We start from the raw sequence: 9037 nt of genomic DNA, 5'->3' as shown, positions 1-9037 counted from the left end.
GATGACCACTACACTACGGAAACCCTGCTAAGGACACCAGGATTGGAGATTTTCCCAGAACGCAACGAGCGTACGATTTCGCAGGAGAGGCATCAGGGAACGGTCCGGGTTTCATATGACGGTCCCATGGGACTTCAAGACTAAAGAGCTCCCCGTCGGGGAATCGAACCCCGGTCTTCCGCGTGACAGGCGGAGATACTGTCCACTATACTAACGAGGACTGGGCCATGTGACTGGGAGCCAGGGCCACCAATTACGCGGCGTGGTCTGTCTATTTTTGCTGACTGCCAACAGGCAGAAATTGCAAGAGGTGCACTCATTCAGAGTGAACCCCATGTCGGAGTGAATACCTACCCCAGGGGGTCCTCACTCAGATAATGAAGAAGACCATACGTCTCTTCCCAGGAAAGGTGACTTTAAAAAGAGTGCTGTTTCCGCTCGGTTTCGAGCCGAGGACCTGATGACCACTACACTACGGAAACCCTGTTGGGCGCACTGAGATTGGAGATTTCCCCAAAATACAATGAGCCTGATCGCAATAGATGTGTGCTTTGACAGGAGGGAGCAAAAGGTCACATTTTGATAGGTGTTACAGAGATATCTATCTATCTATCTATGTAGCTATCTATCGGGGTTGTGTCAGATAAACTGACTATGACAGAATATGGTCTCCAGTTTGAACAGTGCAACTCAGCCGAGAATGTCAGAAGCTAATTTCCTGACCCGTACCACATTGGTTTGCCACTGGGGGTGCAGACTATAAGTATCGACTGAGTGAGATAGTTCCATTCAAATGTCAGCTGGAGCACAACTGTGTTGTGCTGATCTCTCTCCAGACTGTTGGTGTCTGATTTCCGTTGATCCCACTTTTCGGGGTGACAGAAGAGCTTGAGAAGGCTCTCTTCTTGGTGGTACTCCCCATCTCCATGAGATGAGGGCCTTGAGCTACACCATGTCTTTCAGCAGCAAATACAATGATCAAATACTGATCAGGCTCTCACTGGGATCAGTTAACATACACACATTGAATGAATGACATACACACACTGCGGAAGCAAACTGTTTCCGCTCGGTTTCGAGCCGAGGACCTTTCGCGTGTTAGGCGAACGTGATGACCACTACACTACGGAAACCCTGCTAAGGACACCAGGATTGGAGATTTTCCCAGAACGCAACGAGCGTACGATTTCGCAGGAGAGGCATCAGGGAACGGTCCGGTTTTCATATGACGGTCCCATGGGACTTCAAGACTAAAGAGCTCCCCGTCGGGGAATCGAACCTCGGTCTTCCGCGTGACAGGCGGAGATACTGTCCACTATACTAACGAGGACTGCGCCATGTGACGGGGAGCCAGGGCCACCAATTACGAGGCGTGGTCTGTCTATTTTTGCTGAATGCCAACAGGCAGACATTGCAAGAGGTGCACTCATTCAGAGTGAACCCCATGTCGGAGTGAATACCTACCCCAGGGGGTCCTCACTCAGATAATGAAGAAGACCATACGTCTCTTCCCAGGAAAGGTGACTTTAAAGCGAGTGCTGTTTCCGCTCGGTTTCGAGCCGAGGACCTTTCGCGTGTTAGGCGAACGTGATGACCACTACACTACGGAAACCCTGTTGGGAGCACTGAGATTGGAGATTTCCCCAAAATACAATGAGCCTGATCGCAATAGATGTGTGCTTTGACAGGAGGGAGCAAAAGGTCACATTTTGATAGGTGTTACAGAGATATCTATCTATCTATCTATCTAGCTAGCTATCTATCGGGGGTGTGTCAGATAAACTGAATATGACAGAATATGGTCTCCAGTTTGAACAGCGCAACCTTGCACAGAATGTCAGAAGCCAATTTCCTGACCCGCACTACTACTGGTTTGCCACTGGGGGGTGCAGCTATGGGCACGACTGAGGAGATAGTTCCATTCAACAGTCAGCTGAGCACAACTGTGTTGTGCTGATCTCTCTCCAGACTGTTGGTGTCTGATTTCTGTTGATCCCACTTTTCGGGGTGACAGAAGAGCTTGAGAAGGCTCTCTTCTTGGTGGTACTCCCCATCTCCATGAGATGAGGGCCTTGAGCTACACCATGTCTTTCAGCAGCAAATACAATGATCAAATACTGATCAGGCTCTCACTGGGATCAGTTAACATACACACATTGAATGAATGACATACACACACTGCGGAAGCAAACTGTTTCCGCTCGGTTTCGAGCCGAGGACCTTTCGCGTGTTAGGCGAACGTGATGACCACTACACTACGGAAACCCTGCTAAGGACACCAGGATTGGAGATTTTCCCAGAACGCAACGAGCGTACGATTTCGCAGGAGAGGCATCAGGGAACGGTCCGGTTTTCATATGACGGTCCCATGGGACTTCAAGACTAAAGAGCTCCCCGTCGGGGAATCGAACCCCGGTCTTCCGCGTGACAGGCGGAGATACTGTCCACTATACTAACGAGGACTGCGCCATGTGACTGGGAGCCAGGGCCACCAATTACGAGGCGTGGTCTGTCTATTTTTGCTGAATGCCAACAGGCAGACATTGCAAGAGGTGCACTCATTCAGAGTGAACCCCATGTCGGAGTGAATACCTACCCCAGGGGGTCCTCACTCAGATAATGAAGAAGACCATACGTCTCTTCCCAGGAAAGGTGACTTTAAAAAGAGTGCTGTTTCCGCTCGGTTTCGAGCCGAGGACCTGATGACCACTACACTACGGAAACCCTGTTGGGCGCACTGAGATTGGAGATTTCCCCAAAATACAATGAGCCTGATCGCAATAGATGTGTGCTTTGACAGGAGGGAGCAAAAGGTCACATTTTGATAGGTGTTACAGAGATATCTATCTATCTATCTATCTAGCTAGCTATCTATCGGGGGTGTGTCAGATAAACTGACTATGACAGAATATGGTCTCCAGTTTGAACAGTGCACCTCAGCCGAAGAATGTCAGAAGCCAATTCTGACCTCGGCAATTTCACATTGGTTTGCCACTGGGGTGCAGGCTATAAGTATCGACCGGAGTGGAGATAGTCTCCATTCAATGGCAGCTGGAGCACAACTGTGTTGTGCGGATCTCTCTCCAGACTGTTGGTGTCTGATTTCCGTTGATCCCACTTTTCGGGGTGACAGAAGAGCTTGAGAAGGCTCTCTTCTTGGTCGTACTCCCCATCTCCATGAGATGAGGGCCTTGAGCTACACCATGTCCTTCAGCAGCAAATACAATGATCAAATACTGATCAGGCTCTCACTTGGATCAGTTAACATACACACATTGAATGAATGACATACACTGCGGAAGCAAACTGTTTCCGCTCGGTTTCGAACCGAGGACCTTTTGCGTGGGAAGCAAACGTGATGACCACTACACTACGGAAACCCTGCTAAGGACACCAGGATTGGAGATTTTCCCAGAACGCAACGAGCGTACGATTTCGCAGGAGAGGCATCAGGGAACGGTCCGGTTTTCATATGACGGTCCCATGGGACTTCAAGACTAAGGAGCTCCCCGTCGGGGAATCGAACCTCGGTCTTCCGCGTGACAGGCGGAGATACTGTCCACTATACTAACGAGGACTGCGCCATGTGACTGGGAGCCAGGGCCACCAATTACGAGGCGTGGTCTGTCTATTTTTGCTGACTGCCAACAGGCAGCCATTGCAAGAGGTGCACTCATTCAGAGTGAACCCCATGTCGGAGTGAATACCTACCCCAGGGGTCCTCACTCAGATACTGAAGAAGACCACACGCCTCTTCCCAGGAAAGCAGACTTTAAAAGAGTGCTGTTTCCGCCGGCTCGCCGAGGACCTTTCATGGTTAGGCTTAACGGATGACCACTACACTAATGGAAACCCTGTTGGGCTTAATTGAGATTGAGATTTGAAAATACAATGAGCCTGATCAATAGATGTGTGCTTTGACAGGAGGGCAAAGCATTTTTGATAGGTGTTACAGGAGATATTCCATTCATCTATCTATCTAAAGGGCTAGCTATCTATTTCTTCAAAAATAGATAAACTGACTATGCATTATATCATGGTCTCCAGTTTGAACAGTGCAACTCAGCCGAGAATGTCAGAAGCTAATTTCCTGACCCGTACCACATTGGTTTGCCACTGGGGGTGCAGGCTATAAGTATCGACTGAGTGAGATAGTTCCATTCAAATGTCAGCTGGAGCACAACTGTGTTGTGCTGATCTCTCTCCAGACTGTTGGTGTCTGATTTCCGTTGATCCCACTTTTCGGGGTGACAGAAGAGCTTGAGAAGGCTCTCTTCTTGGTCGTACTCCCCATCTCCATGAGATGAGGGCCTTGAGCTACACCATGTCTTTCAGCAGCAAATACAATGATCAAATACTGATCAGGCTCTCACTGGGATCAGTTAACATACACACATTGAATGAATCACATACACTGCGGAAGCAAACTGTTTCCGCTCGGTTTCGAACCGAGGACCTTTCGCGTGTGAAGCAAACGTGATGACCACTACACTACGGAAACCCTGCTGAGGACACCAGGATTGGAGATTTTCCCAGAACGCAACGAGCGTACGATTTCACAGGAGAGGCATCAGGGAACGGTCCGGTTTTCATATGACGGTCCCATGGGACTTCAAGACTAAAGAGCTCCCCGTCGGGGAATCGAACCCCGGTCTTCCGCGTGACAGGCGGAGATACTGTCCACTATACTAACGAGGACTGCGCCATGTGACTGGGAGCCAGGGCCACCAATTACGAGGCGTGGTCTGTCTATTTTTGCTGAATGCCAACAGGCAGACATTGCAAGAGGTGCACTCATTCAGAGTGAACCCCATGTCGGAGTGAATACCTACCCCAGGGGGTCCTCACTCAGATAATGAAGAAGACCATACGTCTCTTCCCACGAAAGGTGACTTTAAAGCGAGTGCTGTTTCCGCTCGGTTTCGAGCCGAGGACCTTTCGCGTGTTAGGCGAACGTGATGACCACTACACTACGGAAACCCTGTTGGGCGCACTGAGATTGGAGATTTCCCCAAAATACAATGAGCCTGATCGCAATAGATGTGTGCTTTGACAGGAGGGAGCAAAAGGTCACATTTTGATAGGTGTTACAGAGATATCTATCTATCTATCTATCTAGCTAGCTATCTATCGGGGGTGTGTCAGATAAACTGACTATGACAGAATATGGTCTCCAGTTTGAACAGTGCAACTCAGCCGAGAATGTCAGAAGCTAATTTCCTGACCCGTACCACATTGGTTTGCCACTGGGGGTGCAGACTATAAGTATCGACTGAGTGAGATAGTTCCATTCAAATGTCAGCTGGAGCACAACTGTGTTGTGCTGATCTCTCTCCAGACTGTTGGTGTCTGATTTCTGTTGATCCCACTTTTCGGGGTGACAGAAGAGCTTGAGAAGGCTCTCTTCTTGGTGGTACTCCCCATCTCCATGAGATGAGGGCCTTGAGCTACACCATGTCTTTCAGCAGCAAATACAATGATCAAATACTGATCAGGCTCTCACTGGGATCAGTTAACATACACACATTGAATGAATGACATACACACACTGCGGAAGCAAACTGTTTCCGCTCGGTTTCGAGCCGAGGACCTTTCGCGTGTTAGGCGAACGTGATGACCACTACACTACGGAAACCCTGCTAAGGACACCAGGATTGGAGATTTTCCCAGAACGCAACGAGCGTACGATTTCGCAGGAGAGGCATCAGGGCACGGTCCGGTTTTCATATGACGGTCCCATGGGACTTCAAGACTAAAGAGCTCCCCGCCGAATCAACTCCGGTCTTCCGCGACAGGCGTGGAGTATTACCTCGTCCACTATACTAACGTGAGGACTGGCGCCATGACTGTGGTTTTCAGGGCCACCAATTACTTAGGGCGCATTCGTCTATTTTCAAGGAATGCCAACAGGCAGACATTGTAAGAGGTGCACTCATTCAGAGTGAACCTACGTCGAGTGAATCACCTACCCCAGGGGGTCCTCACTCAGATAATGAAGAAGACCATACGTCTCTTCCCAGGAACGGTGACTTTAAAAAGAGTGCTGTTTCCGCTCGGTTTCGAGCCGAGGACCTTTCGCGTGTTAGGCGAACGTGATGACCACTACACTACGGAACCCCTGTTGGGCGCACTGAGATTGGAGATTTCCCCAAAATACAATGAGCCTGATCGCAATAGATGTGTGCTTTGACAGGAGGGAGCAAAAGGTCACATTTTGATAGGTGTTACAGAGATATCTATCTATCTATCTATCTAGCTAGCTATCTATCGGGGGTGTGTCAGATAAACTGACTATGACAGAATATGGTCTCCAGTTTGCACAGTGCAACTCAGCCGAGAATGTCAGAAGCTAATTTCCTGACCCGCACTACTACTGGTTTGCCACCGGGGTGCACTATAGCACCACTGAGTGAGATAGTTCCATTCAACAGCCGCTGGAGCACAACTGTGTTGTGCTGATCTCTCTTCAGACTGTTGGTGTCTGATTTCTGTTGATCCCACTTTTCGGGGTGACAGAAGAGCTTGAGAAGGCTCTCTTCTTGGTCGTACTCCCCATCTCCATGAGATGAGGGCCTTGAGCTACACCATGTCTTTCAGCAGCAAATACAATGATCAAATACTGATCAGGCTCTCACTTGGATCAGTTTACATACACACATTGAATGAATGACATACACTGCGGAAGCAAACTGTTTCCGCTCGGTTTCGAGCCGAGGACCTTTCGCGTGTTAGGCGAACGTGATGCCCACTACACTACGGAAACCCTGCTAAGGACACCAGGATTGGAGATTTTCCCAGAACGCAACGAGCGTACGATTTCGCAGGAGAGGCAATCGAACGGTCCGTTTCATATGACGTCCCATGGGACTTCAAGATTCAAAGAGCTCCCGTCAGAATCAACCCCAGTCTTCCGCGGACAGGCGGAGATACTGTCCACCATTGCTACTAACGGTACACATGTGACTGTATCAGGCCACCACCACGCAGGCGGGTTCGTCTATTTTGCTGAATGCCAACAGGCAGACATTGCAAGAGGGTGCACTCTATTCAGAGTGAACCCCATGTCGGAGGGAATACCTACCCCAGGGGGTCCTCACTCAGATAATGAAGAAGACCATACGTCTCTTCCCAGGAAAGGTGACTTTAAAAAGAGTGCTGTTTCCGCTCGGTTTCGAGCCGAGGACCTTTCGCGTGTTAGGCGAACGTGATGACCACTACACTACGGACACCCTGTTGGGCGCACTGAGATTGGAGATTTCCCCAAAATGCCAATGAGCCTGATCGCAATAGAGAGATGTGTGCTTTGACAGGAGTGAGCAAAAGGTCACATTTTTTGATAGGTGTTACAGAGATATTCATCTATCTATCTATATCTAGCTAGCTATCTATCAGTGCCAGATAAACTGGACTATGACAGAATATGGTCTCCAGTTTGAACAGTGCAATCCTCAGCCGAGAATGTCAGAAGCTACTCTGACCCACATTGGTTTGCCACTGGGGGTGCAGACTATAAGTATCGACTGAGTGAGATAGTTCCATTCAAATGTCAGCTGGAGCACAACTGTGTTGTGCTGATCTCTCTCCAGACTGTTGGTGTCTGATTTCTGTTGATCCCACTTTTCGGGGTGACAGAAGAGCTTGAGAAGGCTCTCTTCTTGGTCGTACTCCCCATCTCCATGAGATGAGGGCCTTGAGCTACACCATGTCTTTCAGCAGCAAATACAATGATCAAATACTGATCAGGCTCTCACTTGGATCAGTTAACATACACACATTGAATGAATGACATACACTGCGGAAGCAAACTGTTTCCGATCGGTTTCGAACCGAGGACCTTTTGCGTGTGAAGCAAACGTGATGACCACTACACTACGGAAACCCTGCTAAGGACACCAGGATTGGAGATTTTCCCAGAAAGCAACGAGCGTACGATTTCGCAGGAGAGGCATCAGGGAACGGTCCGGTTTTCATATGACGGTCCCATGGGACTTCAAGACTAAAGAGCTCCCCGTCAGGGAATCGAACCCCGGTCTTCCGCGTGACAGGCGGAGATACTGTCCACTATACTAACGAGGACTGCGCCATGTGACTGGGAGCCAGGGCCACCAATTACGAGGCGTGGTCTGTCTATTTTTGCTGAATGCCAACAGGCAGACATTGCAAGAGGTGCACTCATTCAGAGTGAACCCCATGTCGGAGTGAATACCTACCCCAGGGGGTCCTCACTCAGATAATGAAGAAGACCATACGTCTCTTCCCACGAAAGGTGACTTTAAAGCGAGTGCTGTTTCCGCTCGGTTTCGAGCCGAGGACCTTTCGCGTGTTAGGCGAACGTGATGACCACTACACTACGGAAACCCTGGTGGGCGCACTGAGATTGGAGATTTCCCCAAAATACAATGAGCCTGATCGCAATAGATGTGTGCTTTGACAGGAGGGAGCAAAAGGTCACATTTTGATAGATGTTACAGAGATATCTATCTATCTATCTATCTATCTATCTATGTAGCTATCTATCGGGGGTGTGTCAGATAAACTGACTATGACAGAATATGGTCTCCAGTTTGAACAGTGCAACTCAGCCGAGAATGTCAGAAGCTAATTTCCTGACCCGTACCACATTGGTTTGCCACTGGGGGTGCAGACTTTAAGTATCGACTGAGTGAGATAGTTCCATTCAAATGTCAGCTGGAGCACAACTGTGTTGTGCTGATCGCTCTCCAGACTGTTGGTGTCTGATTTCCGTTGATCCCACTTTTCGGGGTGACAGAAGAGCTTGAGAAGGCTCTCTTCTTGGTCGTACTCCCCATCTCCATGAGATGAGGGCCTTGAGCTACACCATGTCTTTCAGCAGCAAATACAATGATCAAATACTGATCAGGCTCTCACTGGGATCAGTTAACATACACACATTGAATGAATCACATACACTGCGGAAGCAAACTGTTTCCGCTCGGTTTCGAACCGAGGACCTTTTGCATGTGAAGCAAACGTGATGACCACTACACTACGGAAACCCTGCTAAGGACACCAGGAT

General features: G+C 49.1%; 17 non-coding genes across 17 annotated transcripts; all 17 read right to left on the bottom strand.

Moving 5' to 3' along the window:
- Positions 1 to 148: 148 nt before the first annotated feature.
- On the bottom strand, positions 149 to 220 carry trnad-guc. The gene has a single exon. It is a non-coding gene; the product is annotated as a tRNA-Asp (tRNA).
- An 840-nt stretch (positions 221 to 1060) lies between these two features.
- trnav-aac lies at positions 1061 to 1133 on the bottom strand. Its single transcript has one exon. It is a non-coding gene; the product is annotated as a tRNA-Val (tRNA).
- A 406-nt stretch (positions 1134 to 1539) lies between these two features.
- On the bottom strand, positions 1540 to 1612 carry trnav-aac. The gene has a single exon. It is a non-coding gene; the product is annotated as a tRNA-Val (tRNA).
- A 580-nt stretch (positions 1613 to 2192) lies between these two features.
- Positions 2193 to 2265, bottom strand: trnav-aac. Its single transcript has one exon. It is a non-coding gene; the product is annotated as a tRNA-Val (tRNA).
- Positions 2266 to 2390: 125 nt separating this feature from the next.
- trnad-guc lies at positions 2391 to 2462 on the bottom strand. Its single transcript has one exon. It is a non-coding gene; the product is annotated as a tRNA-Asp (tRNA).
- An 845-nt stretch (positions 2463 to 3307) lies between these two features.
- trnag-ccc lies at positions 3308 to 3380 on the bottom strand. The gene has a single exon. It is a non-coding gene; the product is annotated as a tRNA-Gly (tRNA).
- A 1048-nt stretch (positions 3381 to 4428) lies between these two features.
- On the bottom strand, positions 4429 to 4501 carry trnav-cac. Its single transcript has one exon. It is a non-coding gene; the product is annotated as a tRNA-Val (tRNA).
- Positions 4502 to 4626: 125 nt separating this feature from the next.
- trnad-guc lies at positions 4627 to 4698 on the bottom strand. Its single transcript has one exon. It is a non-coding gene; the product is annotated as a tRNA-Asp (tRNA).
- Positions 4699 to 4907: 209 nt separating this feature from the next.
- On the bottom strand, positions 4908 to 4980 carry trnav-aac. Its single transcript has one exon. It is a non-coding gene; the product is annotated as a tRNA-Val (tRNA).
- A 582-nt stretch (positions 4981 to 5562) lies between these two features.
- Positions 5563 to 5635, bottom strand: trnav-aac. Its single transcript has one exon. It is a non-coding gene; the product is annotated as a tRNA-Val (tRNA).
- A 409-nt stretch (positions 5636 to 6044) lies between these two features.
- On the bottom strand, positions 6045 to 6117 carry trnav-aac. Its single transcript has one exon. It is a non-coding gene; the product is annotated as a tRNA-Val (tRNA).
- Positions 6118 to 6690: 573 nt separating this feature from the next.
- Positions 6691 to 6763, bottom strand: trnav-aac. The gene has a single exon. It is a non-coding gene; the product is annotated as a tRNA-Val (tRNA).
- Positions 6764 to 7156: 393 nt separating this feature from the next.
- trnav-aac lies at positions 7157 to 7229 on the bottom strand. Its single transcript has one exon. It is a non-coding gene; the product is annotated as a tRNA-Val (tRNA).
- Positions 7230 to 7806: 577 nt separating this feature from the next.
- Positions 7807 to 7879, bottom strand: trnav-cac. Its single transcript has one exon. It is a non-coding gene; the product is annotated as a tRNA-Val (tRNA).
- Positions 7880 to 8004: 125 nt separating this feature from the next.
- Positions 8005 to 8076, bottom strand: trnad-guc. The gene has a single exon. It is a non-coding gene; the product is annotated as a tRNA-Asp (tRNA).
- Positions 8077 to 8285: 209 nt separating this feature from the next.
- On the bottom strand, positions 8286 to 8358 carry trnav-aac. The gene has a single exon. It is a non-coding gene; the product is annotated as a tRNA-Val (tRNA).
- A 586-nt stretch (positions 8359 to 8944) lies between these two features.
- trnav-cac lies at positions 8945 to 9017 on the bottom strand. Its single transcript has one exon. It is a non-coding gene; the product is annotated as a tRNA-Val (tRNA).
- Positions 9018 to 9037: the final 20 nt, after the last annotated feature.

Source organism: Solea senegalensis, unplaced genomic scaffold, assembly GCF_019176455.1.
Source record: "Solea senegalensis isolate Sse05_10M unplaced genomic scaffold, IFAPA_SoseM_1 scf7180000012994, whole genome shotgun sequence".
In the NCBI taxonomy this organism is placed as follows: domain Eukaryota; kingdom Metazoa; phylum Chordata; class Actinopteri; order Pleuronectiformes; family Soleidae; genus Solea; species Solea senegalensis.
Note: the sequence above shows the minus strand (reverse complement) of the source record. Positions and strands in the feature narration are given on the sequence as shown.